Genomic DNA, 9,378 nt, shown 5'->3' with positions numbered 1-9,378 from the left:
TGGAAGGGAGAGGGGCGGATTGACCGTCGGCAATGATGATGGAGGGCTAATTTAGGTAGTTTTTGAATTAGGGATACTATTTAAGAAAAATCAAAAGAGAGCATATTGTTTGGAAAATACTCAAAATATGAGTATTTTCTAAGAAAATCACCTGGATACATATAATTAATGATGACGTATTAGACATATGGATAGATCAACTTAACATTTATGTTAATATATATGATTACAACAATAAGGATAAGATGATGTGTATATGACTAAAGTTAACAAGAGATGCGATCACAAAGTGAAAAGCCTATTATTAAACCAACGACAATGAAGATGTGTCATGGATATGATTTAAAAGGCTCGTATGAGACAAATTTTATCCTATGAAATATCTCAAAAAAAAGGAGGAAGTAGCACTACTTACGTCAAAGAAATAACCAATTTGTATAAGAGTACATCACCGAATATTGATGTCAAGCGATAATGCTCAGAATCTTCCTCTGATTACTTTGGTGATGAAACCTGCCTTCAAGCTCTATGCACAAATTCATATAGAGTTGAGCCTATTTAAAGTATATGATATTTTAATCGCTAATAATATGGCAATGACAATTTAGAAAAAGATTCACACTTGTAATGGGAAGCCCACAAAAACGACCAAAGAGACACTTAAAGGCCCAAAAGAATTTCAAAGATGATAAAACTTAGTGATATTTTTTGTGAACAATATAAATTTATAGATTACTCCAAAGAAAGTATTAGAAAGTTTAACTCAAACTCTTCCTAAAAAAGTGGTTGATGAATGACCAAGTCAGTGAACCATCGCTACTGCCATAGACGATGACTACATTGAACTTTTATTGGTTTCTTACATAGATTTGAGGCTATCGCTAATGGGTAGATCAAATGTTATAAACCCGAGTCTGACCCCCGATCTAAAGGTTAGAGAAGTACTCTTCACTATAAACACCAAGTGTAAAAAGAACCTTATATTGACGAGCTTAGTCAAGAAGCTCAACCTGGATATGACACTACATTTGTGCCCATATCCTCTTGGTTAGCTTCGTAGTGATATGGAGACAAAGAGTGACCAATGATAGAAGATACATTTCACATTTACAAAGGAATTCATTAATGAGATGACATGCGAAATGGTCCACTTAAAATATACTAGGTCGTCCTGAGAGCCCCTACTTTTAGGATTGAGATATCATTTGCTTTCATTGAGTTTAGAAATAATAACTTCAAAAGAATGAATGAAAGTTCCTCATCACTTGAGACATCCATGTTAAATTTTATATTTTGATAATGAAACCAATTGATAATGTTATGATCTAATCTACGTTTTGAGTGACGTAGGACTAGCTTCGATCAGGAGAGACAAATTGATTGAAGTAGAAGGAATCAGATGTTGGGCCGGAGTTGAATATGCCAGGAGATTAGATGTCGAGTCAGAGGATTAATCCACGTGTCGTTAGAAGGCTTCGTGCCATGAATTCGAGCATCGAGCCAAAAAGATTGGACATTGTGCCAAGGAGATCCGATGTTGCAAGAAAGCAACATGCCGATTAGGCAATACGCCGAAGGAGAGGATGATGCGCTGAAGGGTCAGACGAAGCGTCAGATGAACCAATTATTGAATCTTGGATTTTGATGATGAAATCAATTGATGTGTTTGTGATCTAATGAGCATTTTGAGTAACGCAGGGTGATAAAAAAAGGCAAATTGATTAAAGCAGGAGGAATCGGACGTTGGGCCGGAGCAAACATGTCAGAAGATTGGACGTCAGGCCGGAGGAACGATCGACGTATCGACATAAGGCTTCGGGCCATGAATTCGGGCATCAGCCCAAGAAGATCGAACATTGCGCCAAGAAGATCGGATGTTGCGAGAAGATAACATGCCGATTGGGCAATACATGGAAGGAGAGGATGATGCATCGAAGGATCGGATGAAGCGACGGATGAACCAATGACATGATGGGTAACAAGGATTCGCTTATAATCGATTATGTCTAGATCGAGTTAGTTTATAGTCTAATTAAGTTGGTTTAAAATGTAATTAAGCCAACTTAATTAGGGGCCAATTGGGCCCAAGTTTGGACTGTTTTTGGCCAAGTGAAAGGTCCAAACAATGACCAAATAGGTGAAACCATCATGGCACAATCTCCAAGACTATGTCAGGCGGTGGTATCGCCTAAACATAGTCTCATAGAGACTGTTAAGTAGTGGCACCACCAAATTGGGTGGTGGTACCGCCCAGTGTTAGGGTGTCAGGTGGTGGTACCGCTAGACTAGGCTGTGGTACCGCCCAATGTCAGTGTCAGACTAGCACTAGAAGTGGTACCACCCAGTACTGGTGGTGGTACTACCAGTACCCCGAAGACCCGGGATGAGAGATTTTTAAGCTCCAAGTTTGAATCAACTTGAGGCCTATAAATACCCTTCTCATCCCTAGTTAAAAAACATAAGAATTGAGAGTGAAAAAGAGAGAAAACGCTGTTATAATCTTGTGTGAACTCCTCTCAAACTCTAAGTGTTTAAAATTCTGTTTAGGGAGGAGTAAGTGGGGGTATAAAGGTTCTCTTTTGAGCCCACAAAAGGAGAATAGAATTGTAAAGATGTGGTTGGTATTCTCCTATTAAAGGAAGACCGTTAGTGGATGCCGGTGGCCTCAACGGAAAGGAAATTAGTGGAGTGGATATAGGTCATGACAATCGAACTACTATAATTTGGTTTGCATTTATGTTTTGCTATTTACCTTAACTACAAACTGCCTTACTTGCTTTACATCCACTACACTATTTCGTATGCTTTCAACTTAACATCTTCCGAAATGGGTTTAATCGCAATGAGATTTTGAACCTATGTAATTTTATCTGCTGCACTAATTCACTCCCCCCTCTTAGTACCGACTCGTTCCTAACAGTTAGTATCAGAGCCATGTTATTTCTTATTTGGTTTAACACCCAAGAGAAATGACTCTTTTCGTCTTTCAAGAGGGCTTTTCAATCATTCATCCTCCCATGTTCAATAGGACAGACTACACTTATTGGAAAACTCGTATGAGAGTTTTCTTGCTTTCTATGGATTTAAATTTATGGAATATTATGGAAAGCAATTTCCAAAAGTCTTCTACTCCAATGAACAAATGGAATGATTTGGAGAAAAAAAACTTTTTCTTTAAATACTAGAGCTATGAATGCTCTATTTTGCACCTTAGACAAAAATGAATTCAATCGGGTTTCTACTTGTGAAATGACTTTTGATATTTGGCACACTCTTGAAATCACATACGAAGGCACTAGTAGAGTTAAAGATTCTAAGATTAATATTTTGATGCATAATTTTGAGTTGTTTCAAATGGAACCAAGTGAGACTATTGGAGACATGTACACCATTTTTATGAATGTCGTCAATAGTCTAAAAGCTCTTGGTAAAAGTTTTTCGAATCTTGAACTTGTGAATAAAGTTTTACGATCACTTTCTAAAAATTAGGATTCGAAAGTAACTACAATACAAGAGGCAAAAGATCTCAATAATTTTTCACTTGAAGAACTTTTTGGTTCATTAATGACTTATAAAATGGCGTGCAATGCACATGAATAACTCGAGAACAACATTTCAAAGAATAAGAAGGATTTTACACTTAGAACAAAAAGGGACCACTCAAGCGAAAGCTCAAGTGATGATGAACTTGAGCCTCTCATAATAAAGTTTAATGAGTTTTTAAAACAAGAATCAAAGAAAAAAAATAAACTTAAAATGAATGTAATTACTTGCTATGAACGCAAGAAGAAGGAAACACTTTGGGATAAATCGAGCTCATCCGATGACGAGGAGCAAATCGATGAAGACGAAACGACGAACTACACGTTAACGGCTCTCGACGATGAGGTAAATGACTCACCCGAAACCCCCTTAATTTATTTTGAAATTACTTGATGTATTTCATATGTTGCTTTAAAATTAGTTAGTAAAAAATATTAAATAAATAAATAAAAGAGGATCATGCTTTTTCTTTTTCTAGCTAATTTTGATAATGATAATGACAATTACATGTTTTATGATAATATAATAAAATATTATATTTAAATCTAATGATTAATCCTATGTATATTTTTAAGAAATAAATAATGTGTATCTAAATTGATGATTTTCAATTTTCATTGAAAATATTTTATGAAATTATGATACTATGCTTAATAAGTTTATATTTCAAAATTATACATAATGATTTTTGTGATTCATGGCTTATTGATCTTAGTCGCAATGAAAGTTGCTTTTTCGGTTTTAAACAAGATGGATGGTTTTTATATGAAAAATTTGAGCATATTTATATAAAATCAATCACATAAAATAAAACATATAAAAAGGAAAATGTATTATCATTGGAATTAAAATGATAAATCAAATCTTTTGTTTAAAGAAGTCGTATGTTTAATGTATTTTTTGGTCTTGATGGTTTTTACGATAATTTATTTTTCGATCCTAAACGTTGATGCATGTTTTTATTTGACATAAAAAGATAAAGGCATGCTTGTATGAAATACATAACTTAAAATAAAACACATAAAAAGGAAATACAATTTCTATCTCTATCTTATTGATTTTTCGATAAAAGATTAATGAATCTATATATATTATGCTTTTGTGAATCTCTTGGACTATGAAAATGATTTTGATGACTTGATAATTTGAATGAGTTTTATTCAAATTATGATCTTGATTTCTTAGAATTACTTGAGATTTTTTTCTTAATCAAGATCTCTTCTTTTTACACCTATAATTTTTCTTGGTATTTTATTTAAAGAGGAGATTTACTATATGAATCATGTCTTTTGGTATTTATATGATCTTATCTTTCATGATATGATTTATTTTTGTATAACTTATTCTATTCATTTAGTGTATATCTCATCACCCAATTAATTTTTTTTTATATTCTTCATGAGATGAAATGAATGTGATGAAATGAAATTATGCATGAAATACTCATGAGAAGTTATGCATGATAGGATGTAATGTAATTTGACATTTAGATATCATCATGATTTGAAATACTATGATTTGTTGCTAAAATGATGTAGTATGAATGCTTGAGTATCATGTATGATATGATGATTTATTTATTTTTAGTATCATGCATAAAGTAAGGATGATATGTAAGGTTTTAAAATTGTGTATATTTTAATTTAAAACTATAATGATGCACAAATATATTGAAATAAGATTGATACTTTACCTTTTTCATAATTTGAAAATTATTATAAAGGGAAAAAAATTATAAAATTGTATTCTTCCCTTCTTTTTGACAATAACAAAGGGAGAGAAAAATTGATAGCTTGCACTTCTCAAAAGAGAAGAAAGAACTTGCTATCATAAACATCTCAAAAATTTGCTAGCTTGCATATTCGAAAATAATATAAAACTTGCCAAAGTTGCTAGCTTGCATATTGTAAAATGAAGTAAAATTTTATTAGCTTGTGCTTTGCAAAGGAAGAAAAAATTATACTTCTCAAAAGAGAAGAAAGAATTTGCTATCTTAAACATCACCAAAAATTGCTAACTTTCCTATCTTAAGGAGCAAAAGTGCAAACTTTAGAATCTTACACATCTTTAAAATTAATGATGATTTGGTGATTAGGCATGTTGTAAAGGTGATAAAAATTTGCTATCTTGTAGTTACAAAACTTGCATATCTCTAAAACTTGCTAGTGGCACTTCTCCTTTTTGTTGATGACAACGGGGGAGAAGTTATGTTGATGATCATGTATGGAATGATGTATTAAAAATTTGATTATGCATGATTTTATGATGAAGTGCTATAAATATTCTTGATTAAATTTGCTTTGACTTGAACTCAATTTGAATTCAAGTGTTCTATCAATATGGCATATTAATAGGGGGAGTTTATTTAAACTCCGTCATCAATTAGTTGTCATCATAAAAAAGGGGAAGATTGTTGAATCTCATATTTTGATGATGACATCAATTGATATGTTTGTGATCTAATGAGCATTTTGAGTAACGTAGGGCGATCAGAAAGGCAAATTGATTAAAGTAGGAGGAATCGGACGTTGGGCCGGAGCAAACATGTCAGAAGATTGGACGTCGAGCCGGAGGAACGGTCGACATATCGGTAGAAGGCTTTGGGCCATGAATTCGGGCATCGAATCAAAAAGATCGGATGTTGCGAGAAGATAACATGCTGATTGGGCAATACACCGAAGGAGAGGACAATGCGTCGAAGGATCGGATGAAGCGCCGGATGAACTAATGACATGTCGGAGAACAAAGATTCGCTTGCAATCAATTATGTCTAGATTGAGTTAGTTTAGAGTCTAATTGGGTCAGTTTAGAATATAATTAAGCCAACTCAATTAGGAGCTAATTGGGCCCATGTTTGGACTATGTTGGGCCAAGTGAAAGACCAAACAGGTGAAATCGTCGTAGCACAATCTCCAAGACTATGTCAGGCGTGGTACCGTCAGTCTGGGTTGTGGTACTGCCCAATGTCAGGGTGTCAGGCCATGGTACCACCCAGTGTCAGACTGGCACTAGCGATGGTATCACCCAATACTAGTGGTGGTACCACCAATACCCCAAAGGCCCAAGATGAGACATTTTTAGGCTCCAAGTTTGAATTAACTTGAGGCCTATAAATACTCCTCTCATCCCTGGTTAAAAAACATAAGAATTGAGAGTGAAAAAGAAAGAAAATGCTATTGTAATCTTGTGTGAACTCCTCTCAAACTCTAAGTGTTTAGAATTCTATTTAGGGAGGAGTAAGTGGGGGTGTAAAAGTTCTCTCCTGAGCCTACAAAAGGAGAATAGAGTTGTAAAGAGGTGGTTGATCTTCATCTATTGAAGGAAGACCGTTAATGGATGCCGATGGCCTCGACGGAAGGGGAATCAGTGGAATGGATATAGGTCACGACGACCGAACCACTATAATTCAGTTTGCATTTCTGTTTGGCTATTTACCTTAACTACAAACTACCTTACTTGCTTTACATCTACTACACTCTTTCGTATGCTTTCAAGTTAATATCTTCTGAAACGAGTTTAATCGCAACGAGATTTTGAAATGACGTAATTTTATTCGCTACACTAATTCACCCCCCCTCTTAGTGCCGACTCGTTCCTAATACCAATGACATGCCGGACAACTTAGTATTCTTGCTTGTAATAATTTGTCTAGATCGAAGTAGATTTAGTTATAATTGGGTTGGTTTAGAACGTAATTAGGCCAACTTAATTATGGGCCAATTGGGCCTGAATTGGGGCTATTTTGGGCCAAGAGAAAGGCCTATTCAGCAACCCAAAAGTTGGGTCAAGCGGTGGCACCGTCGGTGGCTCAGTCTCCGAGACATAGTCTTCAAGACTGTGTCAGGCGATAATACCACCAAACTAGGTGGTGGAACCGCCCAGACACAATCTCCTAGACTATGTCAGCTGGTGGTACCGCTAGATTGGGCGATGGTACCGCCTAATGCCAATACTACAAGTGGTAGAATCGCCCAATACAGGTAGTGGTACCGCTAGTATCCTAAAAACCAAGAATAATACACTTTTAGGCTCCAAGTTTGAATCAATTTGGGGCCTATAAATATCCCTCTCATCCCTGCTCAGATCATATAAGAACTGAGAACAAAAATAAAGGAAAATTCTGTTGTAATTTTGTGAGAGTTCTCCTCCTCTAGTCTAAGTGTGATTTCTGTTTAGAGAGGAGTGAGTGGGGGTGTAAAGGTTCTCTCCTAAGCCTATCAAAAGGAGAATAGAGTTGTAAGGGTAGTTGGTCTTCGCCCATTGAAGGAATACCATTAGTGGATACCGGTGGCCTCGATGGAAGAGAAATCGGGAGTGGATGTAGGTCACAACGAAATCACTATAAAACTCGATTTACATTTGCTTTAAGCTCTTTACTTTTATTGCAAACTGCTTTATTTACTTATTCACTATGCTTCTATATGCTTTCAAGTTAACATCTTTCTGATATGGTTTTTCATCGTACGAAGTTTCAAAACCGACGTGATTTTAATGAAAGCACTAACTCACCCCCCCCCCCCCTAGTGCTGACTTGATCCTAATAGTTGGTATCAGAGCTACATTTTTCTCATTTGGTTTAAAACCCAAGAGAAATGACTTTTATCAGATTTCAAAAGATTCACTCTATCATTCGTCCTCTTATGTTCAATAGGACGGACTACACATATTGAAAAACTCGGATGAGAGTTTTCTTCCTTTCTTTGAACTTTGATTTATGGAATATTATTGAATTTGGCTTTCAAACCTCCTCTAAATCTATGAATGAATGGAATGACTTTGAGAAAAAAATCATTTTTTTAAATATGAAAGTTATGAATGCTTTATTTTACGCTTTGAATAAAAATGAGTTTAATCGTATTTCGACTTGTGAAACTACATACGATATTTGGCACACTCTTGAAATTACATACGAAGGACTAGTAGAGTTAAAGATTCAAAAATTAATCTTTTGATATATAATTTTGAATTATTTTGAATGAAGTCAAGCGAAACTATCGTTAACATGTACACCCGTTTTACGGATGTTATCAATAGTTTAAAAACTCTTGGTAAAAGTTTTTTGAATCTTGAACTTACGAATAAAGTTTTACGTTCTCTTCCTAAAAACTGAGATTCAAAAGTAACTGTCATATAAGAGGCAAAGTACTTAAATCATTTTTGAATTGAAGAACTTATTAGGTCTTTGATGACCTATGAAATGATATGCAAGGCACATGATGAACTTGATGAATATGAGAATAACCTTCCAAAGAATAGAAAGGATTTAGCACTTAGTACTCAAGAAGACCACTCAAGCGAAAGCTCAAGTAATGATGACTTTGAACTCTTAACAATAATGCTTAAAAAGTTCATGAAACAAGAATAAAAAAATAAAAAAAACTTAAAAAGAACACAACTACTTGTTATGAATGCAAGAAGTCGGGGTACTCCAAAGATGAGTAAAAACTGAAAAAAAAGTTGCCAAAGAAGAAGGAAGCACTCAAGGTCGAATCAAGCACATCCGAAGACGAGGAGCAAACCAATGAGGTATGTAACTCACCCGAAATGCATTTACTTTACCATGAAAGTACTTAGTGCTTTCATGCTTTGATGAATTAGTTATATATATATATATATATATATATATATATATATATATATATATATATATATATATATTATCATGATAATTACATGCTTTATTATAAAGGAATAAAAATGTTAAAATTAAATGTAATGATTGTACACCAAATAAGATTAATTCTATTCATGTTTTAGGAAGCAATAATGTGTGTCTTGATGATTTCTATATTGTTTTTTATTTTTAAATATGATACATGATTTTAAAATAAAAAC

The sequence above is a fragment of the Musa acuminata genome, chromosome BXJ1-10 (assembly GCF_036884655.1).
Source record: "Musa acuminata AAA Group cultivar baxijiao chromosome BXJ1-10, Cavendish_Baxijiao_AAA, whole genome shotgun sequence".
Lineage (NCBI taxonomy): Eukaryota > Viridiplantae > Streptophyta > Magnoliopsida > Zingiberales > Musaceae > Musa > Musa acuminata.
The sequence above is the reverse complement of the archived record's forward strand: the minus strand, read 5'-3'. Positions refer to the sequence as shown.